The sequence below is a fragment of the Giraffa tippelskirchi genome, chromosome 6 (assembly GCF_054371585.1).
Source record: "Giraffa tippelskirchi isolate mGirTip1 chromosome 6, T2T-mGirTip1v1.2.pri, whole genome shotgun sequence".
In the NCBI taxonomy this organism is placed as follows: Eukaryota; Metazoa; Chordata; class Mammalia; order Artiodactyla; family Giraffidae; genus Giraffa; species Giraffa tippelskirchi.
The window spans coordinates 113,571,157-113,594,646 of NC_137280.1; the positions used below are offsets into that span (position 1 = coordinate 113,571,157).

General features: G+C 39.6%; 1 protein-coding gene and 1 pseudogene across 17 annotated transcripts in view; both read right to left on the minus strand.

Annotated features, from left to right (window-relative positions):
• Window positions 1-23,490, minus strand: part of UIMC1 (ubiquitin interaction motif containing 1) — a 131,040-nt gene that overhangs the window by 67,637 nt on the left and 39,913 nt on the right. The gene's annotated exons all lie outside the window — the stretch shown is intronic.
• Window positions 14,400-15,576, minus strand: LOC145510521 (selenide, water dikinase 1 pseudogene; annotated as a pseudogene).

Sequence of the window (23,490 nt, forward strand, 5' to 3'; positions counted from 1 at the left end):
GGCAGAAAGTGAAGAAGAATGAAAGAGCTTCTTGATGAAAGTGAAAGAGGAGAGTGAAAAAGTTGGCTTAAAGCTCAACATTTAGAAAACTAAGATCATGGAATCCAGTCCCATCACTTCATGGCAAATAAGATGGGGAAACAGTGGCTGACTTTATTTTTCTGGGCTCCAAAATCACTGCAGATGGTGACTGCAGCAATGAAATTAAAAGACGCTTACTTCTTGGAAGGAAAGTTATGACCAACCTAGACAGCATGTTAAAAAGCAGAGACATTACTTTGCCAACAAAGGTCCGCCTAGTCAAGGCTATGGTTTTTCCAGTGGTCATGTATGGATGTGAGAGTTGGGACTATAAAGAAAGCTGAGCACCAAAGAATTGATGCTTTTGAACTGTGGTGTTGGAGAAGACTCTTTAGAGTCCCTTGGACTGCAAGGAGATCCAACCAGTCCATCCTAAAGGAGATCAGTCCTGGGTGTTCATTGGAAGGACTGATGTTGAAGCTGAAACTCCAATACTTTGGCCACCTAATGCGAAGAGCTGACTCATTTGAAAAGACCCTGATGCTGGGAAAGATTGAAGGCAAGAAGAGAAGGGGATGACAGAGGATGAAATGGTTGGATGGCATCATCGACTCGATGGACATGGGTTTGGGTGGACTCCAGGAGTTGATGATGGACAGGGAGGCCTGGAGTGCTGCGGTTCATGGGGTTTCAAAGAGTTGGACACGACTGAGCAACTGAACTGAACTGAAAGTCTAGCAGGGAGGCACTCTTTCTGCCCCCTTCTGATGTCTATGTCAGAAGCTTAGTCCATCTCTTTCATACTTTAATAAAACTTTATCACGCAAAAGTTCTGAGTGGTCAAGCTTCATCACTGGCCCCGGATTGAATTCCTCTCCTCTGGAGGCCAAGAATCCTGGCATTTTTCACGGCTCAGCAACAACCTTTCATCTTGGGGGCTCATCTGGAATCTGAAACTGGGACCTCTCATGCCAGAGGCAAGAACCGTAACCTGTTGATCAATCAACCTGCTTCAGCAGTCATGTACAGATGTGAGAGCTGGATCATAAAGAAGGCTGTGAGCACTGAAGAACTGACGCTTTCGATTGTGATGCTGGAGAAGACTCTTGCGAGTCCCTTTAACTGCAAAGAGGCCAAACCAGTCAGTCTTAAAGGAAATCAACCCTGAATATTCATGGAAGGACTGATGCCAAAGCTGAAGCTCCAATACTCTGGCACCTGATGCAAAGAGCCAACTCTGGGAAAAACTTTGATGCTGGGAAAGATCGAAGGCAAAAGCAGAAGAGGGTAACAGATGAGATGGTTAGATAGCATCACCAGTTCAATGGACAAGAATTTGAGCAAACTCCAGGAGACAGTGGAGGACAGAGGAGCCTGGCATGCTATAGTCTATAGGATTGCAAGTAGTTGGACACAACTTAGCGACTGAACAATGACAACAGAACCAAATATGTACTACATTTTTCACTGCAGCGTTGTTTGAACTTGCAAAACACTGGAATCCACGTAATGACCATCATAGGACACTGCTTGAATAAATTTTGGTATTCATACATAAAACTGTAAAGAAGAATAGGAAGGTATCTATGCTCTAGGAATAGAATTATTTTAAAGATACAGTATTAAGTTAAAAAAAAAGAAGCAAAACACAAAAGATTATATAGGATGCTAATTTTTGCAAAGAGTGACACAAGAAAGATGAATTAGAAACTAATCCAAATGGTTATATACAGGTAGTTGGGTACAAAGTGGAAGGGATAAGGGAGGAAGTGACATTTTTTGACTATACTTTTGACTATATCTTTGACTTAATCGGGTAAACGTTAAACCTGTTTTTAAAAAGTAAAAAAAAAAAAAAAGTAAAATAAAATCAGTAGGAATGAGGGATCCCTAAGATTAAATCCCAACATAAAAAAATGCACCCAAATGAACTTAAAATGGTCTTAATGAGAATGAAAACAGATCAGAATTAACCAGTGAATGAATGTCAGATGGCCTTAGATTTTCTTTATAGAGAGGTTTTTAACTATGAATTTAAATTCTTGAATAGATATAAGGCTATTAGATGTTCTTTTTCTTCTGTGTCAGTTTTCATAAAATATGTTTTTTAGTGATGTTTTTAATTTGTTTCAGTTAAATTAGTGTTTCTCAGTCCTTCTCCCATTACTATTCCCTGAAGAATCCTTTCTAGACTTTTTCTTCCTCGTCAAAATCTGTAGAAGTACCTAATGTGATGTTTACAGGGATATGAATAGCTTTACCTGATCATATAAGAAAAGAAGAAAAATTTAAAATCAGAGATCCAAGCTTTCCTCTTTAATAAGCTAAACAATGAAGAGCAAAATTAACCCAAAGTAAGAGGAAAGTAATATAAAGAGCAGATATCAATGAAATAGAAGATGGTATACAACACAGAAAATAAAAATTAATACCAAAACTTGGTTCCATGAAAAGGTCAATAAAATTTATAAATCTGATTAGATTGATCAAGAAGAAAAAGAAAACATGTAAGTTAACAATACAGGAATAAGAGGGGATCTATCACTACAGATTCTACAATCACGAAAAGAAGAACAGAATACCATGGACAATTTTATGCCAATAAATTTGACAGACAAACATGCATTCTCAACTGGCATGATATCATCCCCAAGTGGACAAAAACTGGTTCTTGGAAGTCCAAGAAATCTTACTCTCTTTATATATAAAACACAGGTGTATAAGTTGGTACATAAACAGGATATATAGCATTATCTATGGCATTAAAATTTCATGGGGACAGTGGTAGCTAGGGAAAAAAAAGTCTAAAAAGGATCCTTCAGGAAACATAATGAAAAAAGGACTGAGAGACACTGACTTAACTGAAACAAACAAACAAAAAAATCACTGAAAAACATAAATTATGAAAACTGACACAGAAGAAAAAGAGTATCTGAACAGCCTTATACCTATTAAAGAATATGAATCTGTAATTAAAAACCTCTCCATAAAGAAAATCCAAGGCCATCTGACATTCATCACTGGTGAATTCTAACAAAAACTAAAGAAAAACATAATAGCAACATAATTCAGAAAATAAGATATCAAGTCTCCCCAAACTGATTCAACACAATCCCAACGAAAATCCAAACAAGCTCATTAAATGTAAGTAATAGAAAATTCAGAAATAGACACACAAATTTTTTTCAATTGATTTCCACCAACAAGCCTTTTCAACAAATGGTACCAGAACAGGATATCCATAAGGAAAAAAAATGAATCTTTAACCCTTATCTCACACTATGTACAAAAACTAACTCAAAATGGAATACATATCTAGATGTAAAAGCTAAAACTATAAAAATCCCAGAAGAAAACACAGGCAAAAATCTTTGTAACTGAGGGGTAGTCAAATTTTGCTTAGACATGATATAGAAAGAAAAAAGTAAATATAAAACTTCTCTTTGTTACAAAAATAAAAAGTAAAAAAATATTTTTTAATTAAAACAATTTTTTAAGTAAAAAAGAAAGAAAAGAAAAAGGTTAAGTCACAAAATGGGAGAACATATTCACAATATATATAATCTGACAAAAGACTTGTATCCAAAGTATATGAAATACCTGTACTTCATAGTAAGAAAACAAGCCATCTAATTTTATCAATAATGAACAACAGATCTGAACAGATCCTTCACAAAAGAAAATTTTGGAATAATCATTAAGCATAAGAAAAGATCATTAACCATGAGGAAAATGCAAGTTAAAATGAGCTACCACTATATATCACTAGAATGGATAAAATGGAAAAGACTGACATTCTTACGTCATGATTATTCATTCTTAATGAAGTCACTACGTCATCAAGAAAATGTTGATGTTGATTATATCCTTTGTGTTCAATTTAAGAGAACCAAAACCATGTAATAATGCAAAATGAGTTCTTTGTAATATTCAGTCTTTTAAAATATCTTGTATTCCCTAGTTAAGAGTCCTTGGACAGCAAGGAGATCAAACCAGTTAATCTTGAAGGAAATCAACCCTGAGTACTCATTAGAAGGACTAATGCTGAAGTTGAAGCTCCAGTATTTTGGTCACCTGATGCAAATAACTGACTCATTGGAAAAGTCCCTGATGCTGGGAAAGACTGAGGGCAGAAGAAGAGGGAGTCAGATGATGAGATGGCTGAATGGCATCACAGATACAATGGACATGAACTTGGGCAAACTTCTGGAGATGGTGAGGGACAGGGAAGCATGGTGTGCTGCAGTCCATGAGGTCACAAAGAGTCAAACACGACTGAACAACTGAACAACATATTTCCTAAAGATTCTGGAGAGATGCAGGCTTTGCTATTACATTAACATGAAAACAAGAACTTAGTAAGGATTCTGTTTTCAACTACATAGACAAGAAGCTCCACAGCCAGACTGAGGAAGGAAATGAAAGTCCCTCAGTCATGTCTGACTCTTTGCGACCCCAAGGACTGTATGCAGCCTGCCAGGCTCCTCTGTCCATGGAATTCTCCAGGCAATTCTATTGGAGTGGGTTGCCGTTCTCTTCTCCAGGGGATCTTCCCAACCCAGGTATCAAACCCAGATCTCCCACGTCACAGGCCCATTCCTTACCATCTGAGCCACCAGGGAAGCCCCTACAGCCAGACTACCTGGGTTTAATTCTTGATTGCATGCCTTTTTAGTTGTAAAATTTTGAGCAGGTTATTTATCCTCTAAACCTGGATACTGGTGCTGGTCTCTGATAATCTCCCTCCCTCTTTTTTCTTTGTCTCTTTTAATCTGCATGACCATGTATCTAGAGTAAATATAAACATACTCTTAACATTAGAATTCTCATATAAATACTATGATTTAATAATACTTGTTTTACTTCAAACACAAGAAAAACAGAGGTAATAGTATTTAAGTCTGTTGCGAGGGTTAAATAATACATGAAAAATATTTAGAATACTACCTGGCACATAACAAGTGTCTAATAACTGTTTATTATTACTATCAATTAACAAATTATTTACTGTTATTATATATTATTTAAAGAAATCCAAAACTCCAGATTATTATCTTTCACTAACAATAACACCTGCCTTCCCAGGTAGCTCAGTGGTAAAGAATCCTCCTGCCAATGCAGGAGATGCAGGTTTGATTCCTGGGTCAGGAAGATCCCCTAGAGAAGGAAATAGCAACCCACTCCAGGATTCTTGCCTGGAAAATCCCAAGGACACAGGAGCCTGTCAGTCCACGGGGTCACAAAAGAGTCAGATACAACTTAGCAACTAAACAACAAACAATAACATACAAGCACATAATCTGACAAAGCCACCACTACATATTTACTTTAACCACAATCATAATTAAAAGGACACTCTTATTCACTAGTTACTGACTCTTATTTTTTACATAACCATGATCTGAGACTGAAGTCTAATAAACATCACTACTGACTAGGACATATTTTACCTAACCTCTCTACAATATAAGAACCCAACCATTAGAAGCAAGGGAGAAACAAACTGGAATTCCAGCCACGAGGAAATGTCAGCAAGTGTCAACATTAGAATCTCTAACTGAATTGGCTCAACTAGCTTATCAAATGATTCTGATTATGCTCTTCAAAATTTATGATGATTACCATCTCCCAACATTCAGTTTGGCCCACTGGGATGTGTAAACAGGCTGTTAACAATCCAAACAATCAAGAACACAAAAATAGATATAACCTGTATAATCTGTGGTTATTTAAAAAGGTTGAGGGGCTTCCTGGTGGTCCAATGGTTGAGAATCCACCTTCCTATGCAGGAAATGGGGGTTTGATCCCTGGTTGGGGAACTAAGATCCCACATGCCAGAGGGCAACAACTCCATGTGCCGCAACCACTGAGCCTGCGCGCTCTAGAGTCCGTACAACAAAATTAGAGAAGCCCGCGCCCTACAATGAAGACCCAGCACGGCCTAAATAAATAAGTAAACCGAGAGAACAGAACAAATGTTCTGACAGAGCACATTTCATGCAACAACAAAAGATAAATTATCTTCCTGCCCAAATCTTTTCCTAAGAATTTTTTTTTTGCAAAACAGACATAGCTCTGCTGCTGCTGCTGCTACTACTAAGTCGCTTCAGTCGTGTCCGACTCCTAGCGACCCCATGGACTGCAGCCTATCAGGCTCCTCCGTCCATGGGATTTTCCAGGCAAGAGTACTGCAGTGGGTTACCATTGCCTTCTCCCAGACATAGCTCTGCAGCTGTGATAAACTTAATATATCTACACATTGCCAGTTATAATTTAAGTTTATAAAACACTTTTGAAAGCATCAAGGCACTGTGTAAGCACCCGTATAGATGTGCATTCCCAAACAAAGTGATACCACTTCTGGGAGTTTATCCTGAACAATCACTGAAAAGAAAAAATGTGTTATACACAAAAAGATGTTCATTACACTATAACCTGGGCTTCCCTGGTGGCTCAGTGGTAAAAGAATGTGCCTGCAATGCAGGAGACCCGGGTTCAATCCATGGGTTGGGAAGATCCCATGGAGAAGGAAATAGCAACCCACTCCAGTATTCTTGCCTGGAGAATCCCATGGACAGAGGAGCACGGTAGGTTACAGTCACAGAGTCACAAAGAGTCGGACACGACTCAGAGGCTAACACACACACACACTATAACCTACAAGGTGACTGACTTAAGTTTCCTAAAAACAAAGCCACTGTTAAGTTATATAAGGCATGTTAACTCAAGAGACTCATATGTTATCAAAATACTAATCATGAAGATATATAAAAATGATAAAAGCCATATGCAAATATAAAGGAAATTGTAGAACCAATTTCTGATTCCACATGTAAGAAACCTGGAAGTCACTGCTCTGTCCTGAGCTACTGCTGCTAAGTCGCTTCAGTCGTGTCCGACTCTGTGCGACCCCATAGACGGCAGCCCACCAGGCTCTGCCATCCCTGGGATTCTCCAGGCAAGAATACTGGAGCGGGTTGCCATTTCCTTCTCCAGTGCATGAACAGGAAAAGTGAAACTGAAGTCGCTCAGTCATGTCTGACTCTTAGCGACCCCATGGACTTCAGCCTACCAGGCTCCTCTGTCCATGGGATTTTCCAGGCAAGAGTACTGGAGTGGGGTGCCATTGCCTTCTCCAATGTCCTGAGCAGTAAAAAGCTATTAATAAAGCAACTGAAAAAATCAACAACTCTTCCTGGATCTGTGAGAAAGGAAGGCACAGGGCAAACTGCTGCCCCCAAGATGGAGAAACAAACAAGGGAATACAGGGAGTCATGGCTTATCAGAGCAGAGATTCAAGAGTAAAAACTAACACAGAAATCAGTGCCAAGCAAACCTGAATTGTAAGGGACAAATTGCTGGAGGCTTGGTGTGGACAGGTCTGGGAGTTAAAAATTCCAGGGAAACTCAGTCAAAGGGGGCCCACAGACTTATAAGTTTTATTTCCAAGATTTTAACCAGGTTCTCACAATAAATATAAGAGAAGCTTCCTCTTAAGTGTCCCATAGAGGGTAGAGGAGAGGAGCTATTTTGAAATATATCAGGGCACTCTGTTCTTTCCAGCAAGGCTTGCCCTAGGAGAAACTAAGTAATCATTCTAGACTAACAGTATAACTGACCTGTGAGAAGGGACATACCAAACTCCAACCTACTCTAGCCATCCTCTCCCACTTAAAGAGGGAGGAAAAATTAGAAACACTTGTGAAGTCCACAGACTGAAATAGTGAGACCTAATTAGGGAACTTCCCTGGTGGCTCAGGTGGTAAGGAATCTGCCTCCAAGGCAGGAGACCCAGGATCGATCTCTGCATTAGGAAGATCCCCTGGAGAAGGAAATGACAACCCACTCCAGTATTCTTGCCTGGGAAATCCCATGGACAGAAGAGCCTGGCAGGCTACAGTCCATGGAGTCGCAAAGAGTCGAACACAACTGAGAGACTTTCACTTCACAATCAGGGAACTACAAATACTTCCCTTATTAGCCACACCCTAACACCACATTACTAAAGGCCTATTTAGAATAGTTTCTTTTACCTGGTACATCATGTCCAGCTATCAAGAAAAAATTACAAGTCACACTAAAAGGCAAAAACTACAATTTGAAAAGATAGATTATGCATCAGAACCAGACATGGTGCTAATGCTGGAATTATCAGGCTAGAAATTTAAAACAATTATGATTAATATAAGGGCTTTAAAGGATAAATTAGAGCACAAACAAGGACAGATGGGAAATGTAAATAGAGAGATGGAAATCCAAAGAAAGAAACAAAAAGAAATACTAAAGATTAACAACACTGTAACAGAAATGAAGAATGCTTTGGATGGGTTTATCAGTAGACTGGACACACCGTTAAAAAAAGAATCTGAGCTTGAAGACATGTTAATTGAAGCCACCAAAACTAAAACATAAAGAGAACAAAGACTGAAAAGGATAAGACAATATTCAAGGACTGTGGGACAACTACAAAAAGAGTAATAAAAACATAATGCAACTGCCAGAAGGATGAGAAAAACAGAAGCGAGAGAATTACGTGAAATAATAATGCCTCAGAATCTCCCCAAATTAAGGTCAGATACTAAACCACAGATCCAGGAAGCTTACTGAACACTAAACAGGGAGATCCTGCAAGATGGCAGAGTAAAATAAGGAGACCACCTTCCTCCCCACAAATATGTCAAAAACGTATCTGCATATGGAACAACTCCTACAGAACACCTTCTGAAAGCTGGCAAGATCCCAGACTTCCAAAAAGGCAAACCAATCTCCACAGAATGAGGTAGGGGAAAAGTTATAAGAGAAACAAGAGACAAAGGATTTGGGATGGGGACCTACACCTCGGGAAGGGAGCCGTGAAGAAGAAAAAGTTTCTGCACACTTGGACACCCCCTCACTGCAGGGTTGCAGAAGAGCTTTGGAACCACAGAGGGGAATGCAGCAACATGTGCTCAGAAAGCAAAATGGAGAGAAATCACCCCAGAGATTGTTGCTGACCAGCACTTATCAGCCAAGATGCTGTTGGCACGCCCTGCTGCAGCCAGTATGGGCTGGGTGCTGAGGGCTTTGGGGGTTGGACTCCAGGGAGAGGACTGGGGTTGACTGCTGTGAAGATACTCTGAAGTGGCTAGTACAACACAGCTGAGGGAGTCCAGGGAGTTGGGCCTGACAGAGAGGAGATCATTGCCATGGGGATCCTCAAAAACTGACCACAGGACCCAGCCTTCAAGAGTGCCATGGATGGGACAAGCCCAGGCTATGGACTGAGACCCCAGAGGCAGACACACTGGCCAGCTGGCACAAGTGCCAGAGGTGGCACTAGCCACAAATGCAACTTATGATCCCAGAGAGAGGCACTCAGGCCAACTGGCCACCATCAAAGCCAGGGCAAGTGCAATAGGCAAGGAACAAATTGCCGCTGCGGTCTCGACCCCAAGGTAGCAGCTGCCACCAAGCTGTCATCAGGCAGAGGTCACTGTCCATACCTTCCTGCAAACTTATGCGGCTTGGCTCTAACAAGGGACACACAACCAGGGACCAACTACCCTAGGGGAGTGTATGAACCACCTCAGACTATAGCAACTTCTCACAGGCCTCTGCTGAAGCAAGTACTCCCCACACATCCCAATTGTGTCTGCCATACCCCTCCACCTCCCCAGCCCAACTGAGAAGTGAGCCATAAGCTGCTATTTTCACCCCCTCTTGTCTTGGCAGGAAACAGACATCAGAGGGTTGCCTACAAGCAGCTGTTACTGGTATTCAGTCGCTAAGTTGTGTCTCTTTGCGACTCCATGGACTGTAGCATGCCAGGCTCCTCTGTCCTCCACTATCTCCTGAGTGTGCTCAAATTCATGTCCATTGAGTCAGTGATGTTATCTAACCAACAACATAGTAAAAGGATCATACACCATGATCAAGTGGGGTTTATCCCGGGGCTTCTCCAATATACACAAGTCAATGTGATACACCATATTAACAAACTGAAAGATAAAAACCATACCATCATCTCAATAGATGCAGAGGAAGCTTTTGACAAAATTCAACACTCATTTATAATTAAAAACTCTCCAGAAAGTAGGCACTACCTAAACATAATAAAGGCCATATACAACAAACCCACAGAAAACATTCTCACTATTTAAAAGCATTTCCACTAAGATCAGGAACAAGACAAGGGTGCTCACGCTCACCATTATTATTCAATATAGTTTTGGAAGTCCCAGTAACACCAATCAGAAAAAGAAATAAAAAACATCTAGATTGGAGAAGAAAAAGTAAAACTCTCGCTATTTGCAGATGACATGATACTATACATAGAAAACCCTAAAGATGCCACCAGAAAATTACTAGAGCTAATCAATGAATATAGTAAAGTCACAGGATATAAAGCACACAGAAATCCCTTGCATTCCTATACACTAACAATAAAAAATAAGAAAGAGAAATTAAAGAAACAATTCCATTAACTATTGCAACAAAAAGAATAAAATATCTAAGAGTAAACCTACCTAAAGAGACAAAAGACCTCTATGCATAAAACTATAAGATATGATGAAAGAAATCAAAGATGACACAAACAAATGGAGAGATATAACATGCTCCTGGATTGGAAGAATTAATATTATGATAATTTTGATACTACCCGAAGTAATCTACAGATTCAATGCAATCCCTATCCAACCACAAATGACATTTTTCACAGAACTAGAACAGAAAATTTCACAATCTGTATGGAAACACAAAAGACCCAAAACAGCCAAAGCAATCTTGAGAAAACATACCTGGAGAAATCAACTTTCCTGCCTTCAGACTATACTACAAAGCTACAGTCATCAAGACAGTATGGTATTGGCACAAAAACAGAAATATAGACCAATGGAACAAGATAAAAAGCCCAGAGATAAATCCACACACCTACGGGCACCTTATCTTTGACAAAGGAGGCAAGAATATACACAATGGAGAAAAGACAGCCTCTTCAATAAGTGGTGCTGGGAAAACTGGACAGCTACATGTAAAAGAATGAAACTAGAACACTTCCTAATATCATACACAAAATAAACTCAAAATGGATCAAAGACTTAAATGTAAGGCCAGAAACTATAAAGTTCTCAGAGGAAAACATAGGCAGTATATTCTTCAACATAAATTACAGCAAGATCCTATCTGATCTGGAAGGGGAAAACATGTACACCCTTGGTGGATTCATGTCAATGTATGGCAAAACAAATACAATGTTGTAAAGTTAAAAAATAAATAAATAAACTAATTAAAAAAAAGATCCTATTTGACTTACCTCCTAGAGTAATGGAAATAAAAACAAAAATAATCAATGAGACCTAATTAAAATTAAAAACTTTTGCATAAGAAAGGAAAGATTAAACAATTTTAAAAGACAATCCTCAGAATGGGAGAAAATAACTGCAAATGAAGCAACTGACAAAGGATTAATCTCCAAAATGTATAAGCAACTCATACAGCTCAATATCAAAAAATGAACAGCCCAATCAAAAAACTAGCAGCAGCAAAAAGACAATCCTCAGAATGGGAGAAAATAACTGCAAATGAAGCAACTGACAAAGGATTAATCTCCAAAATGTATAAGCAACTCATACAGCTCAATATCAAAAAATGAACAGCCCAATCAAAAAACTAGCAGCAGCAACAGATATTTCTCCAAAGAAGACATACAGATAGCTAATAAACACATGAAAAAATTGCTCAACATCACTTAGAGAAATGCAAATCAAAACTACAATAAGGTATCACTTCATACCAATCAGAATGACCATCAACAAAAAAACTACAAACAATAAATGCTGGAGAGGATGTGGATAAAAGGGAACCCTACTGCCTTCTTGATGGGAATGTAGATTAATACAGCCACTATGGAGAACAGTATGGAGATTTCTTAACGAACTAGTAATAAAACTACTATATGACCCAGCAATCCCACTACTGGGCAAATATTCTGAGAAAACCACAATTCAAAAAGACACAAGCACCTCAGTGTTCACTGCAGCACTACTGACAATAGCCAGGACAGGGAAGCAACTTAGATGTGCATCAACAGATGAATGGATAGAGAAGTTGTGGCATATATATACAATGGCATAATACTCAGCCATAAAAAGGAATGAATTTGAGTCAGTTGCAGTGAGGTGGACAAACCTAGAGCGTGTTACACAGAGTGAAGTAAGTCAGAAAGAGAAAAACTAATACCGTATATTAACATATACATATGGAATCTAGAAAAATAGTACCTATGAACCTTTTTACAGAGAAGAAATGGGGATGTAGACATAGAGAATGGTCTGGTGGACACAGAGGGGGATGGAGCAGGTAGGACAAATTGATAAAGTATCACTGACATATATTGGAGAAGGCAATGGCACCCCACTCCAGTACTCTTGCCTGGAAAATCCCATGGATGGAGGAGCCAGGTGGGCTGCAGTCCATGGGGTCACGAAGAGTCAGACACGACTGAGCGACTTCACTTTCACTTTTCACTTTCACGCATTGGAGAAGGCAATGGCAACCCACTCCAGTGTTCTTGCCTGGAGAATCCCAGGGACGGGGGAGCCTGGCGGGCTGTTGTCTATGGGGTCGCACAGAGTCAGACACGACTGAAGCGACTTAGCAGCAGCAGCAGCACTGACATATATACACTCTGCTTAGTCACACAGTCCTGTCCAACTCTTTACAACCCCATGGACTATAGACTGCCTGGCTCCTCTGTCCATGCGGATTCTCCAGGTGAGAATACTGGAGTGGGTTGCCATGCCCTCCTGCAAGGGATCTTCCCAATGGAGGGATGGAACCCCGGCCTCCCGCATTGCAGGCAGATTCTTTACCATGTGAGCCACCAGGGAAGCCCATGAATATGGGAATGGGTAGCCTACCCCTTTTTACACTATCAAGTGTAAAATAGGTACTAGCAGGAAGCTGCTATATAACACAGGGAGCCCAGCCTAGCACTCTGTGATAACCTATAGGGGTGGAACGGGTAGGGAGAGACTCAAGAGGGGGGATATATATATATATATATATATGACTGATTCACGTTGATGTACGACAGAGACCAGCACAACACTATAAAGCAATTATCCTTCAATTAAAAAAAAAAAAACACCAACCAGCAAAAATGCACCCCCCAAAACCAAGGCACATAGTTTTCAAACTGCAGAAAATCTAAGATAAAGTGCTGAAAAAAGCCATAGGGAAAAAACACCTTACCTATAGAGCACCAAAGATAAGAGTTACATCCAACTTCTCAGAAACCATGCAAGCAATAGGAAAGTAGAGTAAAATATTGTTGAAAGATGTTCTTTTTGGATAGAATGGCTGCTATCCAAAAGTCTACAAGCAATAAATGCTGGAGAGGGTGTGGAGAAAAGGGAACCCTCTTACACTGTTGGTGGGAATGCAAACTAGTACAGCCACTATGGAGAACAGTGTGGAGATTCCTTAAAAAACTGGGAATAGAACTGCCATATGATCCAGCAATCCCACTGCTGGGCATACACACTGAAGAAACCAGAATTGAAAGAGACGCGTGTACCCCAATGTTCATCGCAGCACTGTTTACAATAGCCAGGACATGGAAGCAACCTAGATGTCCATCAGCAGACGAATGGATAAGGAAGCTGTGGTACATATACACAATGGAATATTACTCAGCCATTAAAAAAAAAACATTTGAATCGGTTCTACCGAGATGGATGAAACTGGAGCCCATTATAGAGTGAAGTAAGCCAGAAAGAAAAACAACAATACAGTATACTAATGCATATATATGGAATTTGAAAGATGGTAACGATAACCCTATATGCGAGACAGAATAAGAGACACAGATGCATAGAACAATTTTATGGACTCTGAGGGAGAAGGTGAGGGTGGGACGTTCTGGGAGAATAGCATTGAAACATGTATATTATCATATGTGAAACAGAACACCATTCCATGTTCGATGCATGAGACAAGGGCTCAGGGCCGGGGCAATGGGATGGCCCAGAGGGATGGGATGGGGAGGGAGGTGGGTGAAGGGTCCAGGAAGGGGAACACATGTAAACTCATGGCTGATTCATGTCAATGTATGGCAAAAACTATTACAATATTGTAAAGTAATTAGCCCCCAACTAAAATAAATAAATTTATTAAAAAAAAAAAAAAAGAAAGATGTTCTTTAGACAGAAGGAATATTATCTAGGTCAGAAACTCAGATCTACATTCACAAAGGAAGAATACCAAAGAAGGAATAAGTGAAGACAAAATAAAAACTTTTATTTTTCTTATTCTTTCTTTGTTCATAGTCTTTAATTGAAATGATGATAAAGGAAACAGCTATTTAAAATAAAACCACACAGCTGCTTCAGCCTAGATTAAGAGGTGGCACCGGGTGTGGGGTTCACATTCTGGGTGGCCAACTGCAACGCAACCTCAATGATCTGGGGCTTGTCTATGATCCTGGCTGTGTGGTTACCCTTCTCCATAATCCCAATAATCCATACCTGTTGGCCTTCAACGTATTTGGGGGACTTTATCTCTGCACAGAACTGAGCTGCTTGCTCACAAAGTAAACAGATCAGGAGGCCTCTTGACATCTCCGGATAGGTCCCAAGGCCAAACATGTTTCCACAGGCCTTGCTCACAGCTGCCATCTTGGCCAGGATAGGAAAGTTATGAATCACAAAGGACACCTTTTTTCTCTGCTGTTTGGCCAGGTTCTGTGCACGGCCCAGAATCCCAAAGCCTGTGATATTGGTGGCCGCATGGGCACTGAATGTACACATGAGTCCTGCCATTGTCCTGTCGAGCTTGGCCATGTTCATCATTGCCTCCTGGTACTCCAGCTCCACATCCTCCTAGGGGACCACTAGTTTGATTTTATTCCATTTCTTAGGAATGTCTAGCCACTGGTGCATGGCCACGACCACTTGCATCTCCAAATGTTTTGTTAGCACAAGCACACCCAGCACTGCATTATCTGGCATGATAAATTTGTTCAGGTGGCAGACAGTTGTATCCACAACAATCCATGGGTTTAGCAATCCAGGGGTTTAGCTCTGTTTGCTTACCCATTATAGACGTTTCCACCTCCTCTGCTGCATCTTTAAAACCTTGTATATGTAGGGGCATTACTTTATCCCTTTCCCTGTTGGTCATTTTATGACTGATTTCAAGAAGCATCAGCATGTTGTCACATTCTGTGCCCCCCATGGCATAGAGGTCGCTGAGGACATTGGCACAGGCTATCTTGCCCATCATATAAGGGTCAGCAACCATGGGCTAAATGTAATCTGCAGTTTGAATCAAGGGAAGACTGCCATGCCTCAGAAGAAAGACACAAGTGTCCATCCCGATGCCAAGTCTTGGCATATCTGCTACAAGAAATTACTCTTCTTCTTGGAAGTGGTTCTCCTGTAAGGACTCCAGCAATTTCTGCAGGACATCTTAGAGACCTTTGAAGCCAGAGCCCTTTGGTTAAGTGAATCTGGTTAACCAGAAGCTGTTGTCCAATTCATAACTTTCCCGATTAAAGTACTCCCGTTCAGACATGGTTCTTGAGCCCACACACCTCACAGTTGGGCTCCTCTCCTCCCTCTCCTATGAAGCTGGTTTCTTTATAGATCCACCGGTTTGCTTTGTATCCTCTGCCTCCTCCCACAAACAGGACTCTGTCACTCCCACAATGTACCAGGCATGGTACCTTAACAAATTTAAAGCAAGAGAAATCATGCAATGTCTGCTCTCAGACCACAATGAAATTAAACTAGAAATCAATTACAAAAAATAACAGGAAAATCTTAAAATAAATGGAGATTAAACAACATACTTTAAATAACTCATGGCTCAAAGAAATCTCACGAGAAATATAAAAATACTTTGAATCAAATGAAAACACAACTTATTAAAATTTCTGGGATGCAGCAAAAGCAGTCCTTAGCGGGGATTTATAGCATTGAGTGCATACACTGGGAAAAAAGATCTAAAATCAATCATCTAACCTTAGGGAACCAGAAAAAAAAATAAGAGAGAGAGAGAGAAAATTAAATACAAAGTAAGCAGAAGAAAAAACAATAAAAACTACAGCAGAAATCAACGAAATTGAAATTGAGACGTGAACAGAGAAAATGAACCAAAACAAAAGCTGATGTATTTTTTAAAAAATCAATAAAATTGATAAAAACACTAGCTAGGCTGACTAAACAAAGAGAGGACATAAATTTCTAGTATCAGAAATGAAAGAGGGGACATCACTACAGACCTCTTGGAGATTAAAAGAATAAAAAAGGAATACTATGAACAACTCTATGTCCACAAATTTGATAACCTCAACGAAACAGACCAATTCTCTTGAAAGACACAATCTGCCAACACTTACATTAAAAAAAAAAGACAGTCTGACTATATCTACTAAAGAAATGAAATTCATAATTAACCTTGCACAACAAAAAGCAACAGGCCCAAGTGGATTCACTAATAAATTCTACCAAATATTTAAGGAAGAAATTACACAAATTCTCTACACAAAATCTCTTTCAGAGGATAGAAGCAGAGGAAATACTATGTAAGTTATTCCATGTGACCACATTAACCCTAACATTAAAACTAGACAAAAATGTTACAAGAAAAGTACAGACCAATATCTCATGAACGCAGATGCAAAACTTAACAAAATATTAGCAAATTGAACCTAACAATATATAAAAAGAATTATACACCATGACCAAATGGAATTTATCCCAGATGTGTATGCTAGTTCAACATTCAAAAATTAATTAACATAATGCAACACATAAACAGAATGAAAAAGAAAAATCACAGGATCATATTCAATAGATTCAGAAAAAGCAGTGGATAAAATCACTCATCCATGATAAAACCTCTTGATAAATTAGGAATAGAGAATTTCCAATTTAATGGAGAATAATCTATAAAGAAAAACATAGAGCTAATATCATACTAAAAGGAAAAAACTCAAAGCTTTCCCATTATAAATAGAAAAAAGGCTACGATGGCCCTCTCATCACTCCTTTTCAAAACTGTACTGGACATACAACCTAACGCAATAAGACAAGAAAAGGAAATAAAAGGCATACAGACAAGGAAGGGAAAAAGTAAAACTGTCTTTGTTCACAAATCACACTATCATCTAAGTAGAAAATCCAAGAGAATCAACAAAATTCCTGGAAGTAATTATACTAAGGTTATGATATACAAGAACAGTAGTCAATCACATTCCATATATCAGCAATGAACAAGTATAATTTGAAATCTGATGCTTTCCAGGTAGTACAATGGTAAAGAATACATCTGCCACTGCAGCAGATGCAACAGACACAGGTTCAATCGCTGGGTCAGAAAGGCAACCCATTCTAACATTCTTGCCTAGAAAATTCCACGGACAGAGGAGCCTGGTGGGCTACAGTTCAGGGGTTGCAAAGAGTCAAGCACTACATGCACACATGAATTTGAAATTTAAAACACAATACCATTTACATTGGTAATAAAATGTACAAGATCTATATGAGGAAAGCTACAACACTCTGATTAACAAAATCAAGTAAAAATGAACTAAATAAAGGGATTCCATGTCATGGGATAGAAAGACTTATATAATGTCAAGATACCAATTTTACAAACCTGATCTGTAGATTCAATAGAATCAAAATCAAAATTCCAGTAATTTTGTATATACAAACAAACTCATTCTAAAGTTTATATGGAGAGAAGGAAATGGCAACCCACTCCAATCCTCATGCCTGGGTAATCCATGGACAGAGGAGCCTGGCGGGCTACAGTCCATGGAGTCGCAAAGTCCGATACAACAGAACAACTAAACAACAACAAAAGCAAACCACCTACTCCAACCAGGGCAGCCTGCCAGCCTGGGGCATTCCATCCCCACACCCACACCCACCAAACTAAACATTGGACTAAAATGAAAATACTGCTTTTGCTAAGACATCAATGAAATGATTTGGATTAAGTTAAGTGATCACGTCAGAAGAAGGGTATGGTCATCTGGAGAGCTGGCCAGTCCTGGTACATGCTCTCCGGAGTCTGCTTGTCTCCCAAGAGAAACGTGGTCTCAGACAAAGGCACTGCCCAATGCTCTGCCTCCATCAGGTCCACACACACATACATATATGTCAGCTTGAGATAAATTCATATCAAATACTTTCTTTCACTCATTGAACCTGAGTATGATGGTTAATAGTCCTTGTTTGAATAAAGACTCACCCACTTAGTGGCTGGATAATCTTAGAGAAGTCATTTAATTGGTCTCAGCCTGTTTCTTCTTCTCTAAAATGGGGATAATCTTAAGTAGAGCTACCAGTTCTTAATGTTCAATAAATATTTATAAAGCCCCCACTATATGCCAAGTATATGGCTGAATTTTTTTTCAAGATTTTGCATGTAAAAAGAAGCTGATTCCAGTCTGGCCCAGAGTAAACCTAATTTTCACTACTAAAAATGTGTCTCTTCCACATTCCATAGGCAATGTTCATTTGTCAGCCAACAGAAAACCATCATCAGCAACTTTTGCCCCCAGAATTGTGATATTGTTTAAAAAGTGTGGCCTAAAAAAAAAAAAAGAAAAGAAAAAAAAAAAGTGTGGCCTTTTTTTTTTTTTCCCCTTCTGTACTTAATAAAGCTTCATATAATATCAGAGCTGGAAAGAATCTTAAAAGTCATCCAGGCCAGCTTTCTGCCTACCTGGCCAGGTGGCCCACCCTATCTTTGCACAGCTCAGCTAGTCGACAATTCTTTCTTGAAACCAAGAAAGAATGGTCTGTGTCCTAGTTCTGCTCTCCAAATCATCTCAGGAAAAAATGTGCATTTTCTCGTCTCCCTTATAACAGTCCTTTTTGTGTATGTGGAAACCTCTCTCACACCTTTGTCAGAAATTAATCTTTTATTCAGGCTCAGATAAAAAGTAATAATAACCACTTCAATCTAATTTCTTTTCCAAAGGAAACAGTGCCTTTATTAAGATGACGGGAATTGTCTGTCCACTTAAATCTTTACATATTTTATTGACTAATATAAATTAAGGCGTTCAAAATGAAAAAAGTAAAAGTTTATATGGAAAGGGCAAAAATCTAGAATAGTCAACACAATATTGAAGGAAAGGAATAAAGCAGGAGGACTGATGCTACCTGACTTTAAAACCTACTACACATAAAGCTTCTTTACTGTCTGAACTACTAGGTAGCACTAGTGGTAAAGAACCACCTGTCAAGGCAGATTTAAGAGACCTGCATTTGACCCTGGGTCAGCAAGATCCCCTGGAGAAAGGCATGGCAATCCACTCCAGTATTCCTGCCTGGAGAATCCCATGGACAGAGGAGCCTGGTGGGCTACAGTCCATGGGATCACAAAGTGTCAGACACAACTGAATGACTAATACACAATCATAGTTGAGGCAGGAGATAGATGGGCCCCAGGTCAGCTATCTACACCTGGCCTACTGTTCATACCTTCTAGGGCTGGTCATTCATTAGTAGCCCCTGTTTACATTTCCTGAAGTAAGAGACAAATGGGCTCAGGGACTACATATTTATGACTGGACCTCTGTCTATATTTCAAGATCTATACCTCAATATAAAAACCAACAAGAGGGCCTTCCCTGGTGGTCCAGTGGCCAAATCTCCTTGCTTCCAATGCAGGGGGGCCCAGGTTCCATCCCTGGTCAGGGAACTAGATCCCACATGCTGCAACTAAGTAAATAAATAAATACTTGCAAAATATTAAAAAAAAAAAAAAACAAGAACAGGGTAAATAACTGGACACTGGGCAGTTTTAGGGCAGGGAAAGAGTGGGACTAAAGCCTGTTAAAAGATTAAGAGGTCACACACTCCCCCATCCTTAGAGCAAAGGAGACACTATGCATACACAAAAATCCTTCATGGGGTCAAAAGGGCAGGGGATGCCAGACCAGAGTAAGCCTTGCCACCCCCTTCCATAAGCCTTTTCAGTGGGATCCATCTTAACTGAAAGGTCTGTGCACACCCAGGGGAGGGTTAGGACAGGTCAGGTGTGGAAAAAGAAACCAGATAATTGGCTAAAGAAGACTAGGAAGAACTGTCCTATATAAATGACTTAACAGCCTCTTTTCTGTGCTCCTCACTACGGGGGACGCCCACAGCCCTTCTCTCCAGGTGCATCTCTGCCTTGTTTCTGTCTTAACTAAACAAACTGTTTCTCTGTGTGCTCTCCCACTTGTTCTTATGCTATGTCTCTAATAATAAACTTTATACCTGCATTTACAGTTTTTGTCTCCGTGATATATACCTGCATTTACAGTTTTTGTCTCCGTGATAAATGCATCTTTCACTGGGGGCAAAGATCCAGGAAACAAAATAGCCTCTAGCCTTTGCTGGTCTTGATTCCTGGTTTTCATCCACGTTGCTCAGGTTCAATTCCTGGGCAGGGAATGAAGATCTTACTTCATGCCACTGCTCACTGCTGCCTCATGGAGATCATAGTGACAGCCACCTCTAGATGTACCACAATGATTTAGCAACAACAACAATTATGGTTAATTTTATAAGGCTGAGAATTATACTTTAAATCACCTAAATTCAAATTAATAGTGAAAAAAATTCTGCTTCATCTTCAATGTTTTGTAATAATTTCAGCTAGTTAACATACATTTTAACAAGTTCACTGAAATACTTAAACATCACACATGATATTAAAATGCAAAAATACTGTCATTATTAAATAACTTCACAATTAACAAAGTCAGAAGAGAAAAAACTTCCAATAAGTATTTTTTGTGATATTGTGATTTATAATAATATATAATTTATTGGCCCCTGAATCTTGGCCCCTGACACAGAGCTCCTAATAATCCTGGAATTTCCTAACAACTCCTAACAGCTCCTAACAACTGGAATTTCCTAAATGAAAAGAGCACTTGTAAAAGAATGAAACTAGAACACTTCCTAACACCATACACAAAAATAAACTCAAAATGGATTAAAGATCTAAACGTAAGACCAGAAACTATAAAACTCCTAGAGGAAAACATAGGCAAAACACTCTCCTACATAAATCACAGCAGGATCCTCCATGACCCACCTCCCAGAATATTGGAAATAAAAGCAAAAATAAACAAATGGGACCTAATTAAAATTAAAAGCTTTTGCACAACAAAGGAAACTATAAGCAAGGTGAAAAGACAGCCTTCAGAATGGGAGAAAATAATAGCAAACAAAGCAACAGACAATTAATCTCAAAAATATACAAGCAACTCCTGCAGCTCAATTCCAGAAAAATAAACGACCCAATCAAAAAATGGGCCAAAGAACTAAACAGACATTTCTCCAAAGAAGACATACAGATGGCTAACAAACACATGAAAAGATGCTCAACATCATTCATTATGAGAGAAATGCAAATCAAAACCACAATGAGGTACCACTTCACACCAGTCAGAATGGCTGCTATCCAAAAGTCTACAAGCAATAAATGCTGGAGAGGGTGTGGAGAAACGGGAACCCTCTTACACTGTTGGTGGGAATGCAAACTAGTACAGCCACTATGGAGAACAGTACGGAGATTCCTTAAAAAACTGGGAATAGAACTGCCATATGACCCAGCAATCCCACTGTTGGGCATACACACTGAGGAAACCAGAATTGAAAGAGACGCGTGTACCCCAATGTTCATCGCAGCACTGTTTACAATAGCCAGGACATGGAAGCAACCTAGATGTCCATCAGCAGACGAATGGATAAGGAAGCTGTGGTACATATACACAATGGAATATTACTCAGCCATTAAAAAAATACATCTGAATCGGTTCTATTGAGATGGATGAAACTGGAGCCCATAATACAGAGTGAAGTAAGCCAGAAAGAAAAACATCAATACAGTATACTAATGCATATATATGGAATTTGAAAAATGGTAATGATAACCCTATATGTGAGACAGAATAAGAGACACAGATGCATAGAACAGTCTTATGGACTCAGAGGGAGAAGGTGAGGGTGGGACGTTCTGGGAGAATAGCATTGAAACATGTACATTATCATATGTGAAACAGAACACCATTCCATGTTCGATGCATGAGACAAATGCTCAGGGCTGGGGCAATGGGATGACCCAGAGGGATGGGATGGGGAGGGAGGTGGGAGGGGGGTCCAGGAAGGGGAACACATGTAAACCCATGGCTGATTCATGTCAATGTATGGCAAAAACTACTACAATATTGTAAAGTAATTAGCCCCCAACTAAAATTAATAAATTTATTAAAAAAAAAAAAAAGAAAAGAGCAATAAAGGTATCTTTTGTTATTCATAACAATTCCCTTTCAGGAACACCAGGGATTCTATTAATGAACTTACTTTTGGAAAGCCCCTAAGGATGGGGGCTGGTTGCCAGGGGAACCAACCAAGCTACTAGAGGATTAGAACTTTTATTCCAACTCCCCAATCTCCAGGGAAGGAAGAGCAGTTGGTTGGAAGTTGGACCAATCACCAATGAACAATGATTTAATCAATCATACCTGTATAATGAAGTCTTCATAAAATACCTGAATTATAATGTTTGGTGAGCCTCCAGGTTGGTGAACATGTACAGAGACTGAGGTGACATACCTGGGTAGGTCAAGAAGGTCCAAGGTCTCCTATATCTTGCCCTGTATCTTCAATCTGGCTGTTACTGAGTTATATCCTTTAGAATAAATGTCAAAGTGAAGTTGCTCAGTCATGTCCGACTCGTTGCACCCCATGGACTGTAGCCTACCAGGCTCCTCCATCCATAGGATTTTCCAGGCAAGAATACTGGAGTGGGTTGCCATTTCCTTCTCCAGGAGATCTTCTCGACACAGGGATTGAACGCGAGTCTCCCGCATTGTAGGCAGACGCTTTACAGTCTGAGCCACCAGGGAAGTCAATCTGGCTGTTACTGAGTTATATCCTTTATAATAAACCAGTCATCTAATAAGTTAACTGTTTCCCTAAATTCTGAGAGCCATTTTGGCAAATTAATTGAACACAAAAAAGGGGTCACAGGAACCTCTGATTTATAGCCAGTCAGTCACAAGCCCAGGTAACAACCTGGACTTGTAATTGTCCTCTAAAAGAAGGGGAAGTCCCCCAGAACTAAGCCTTTAGCTTGTGAGATCTGACAGTGTCATATTTCCATAAACCGTAGGGTACCCAGTGTCCAAAGAGTCGGAGAACTGCTTGGTGTAGGGGAGAAAAAAAAAAAACCTTACACATCTGATGACCAGAATAAAGTGCTGAGAGTAAAGGAGGCACACAGAATGTTAGTGATCAAAACAGTAACACCATTATTAGAGCCACTAAGTGATTTTCTATGTGTTATCTTCATTTTATTGATAACGTAACAGCAGCAGGCTGTAGTGGCTTGCCTAAAGTCCACATAGTAAGTGGAAGCAAGGGTTCAAAAGCAAGTGTGCCTAACTCTGAAAGGGCACATTCTTAATTT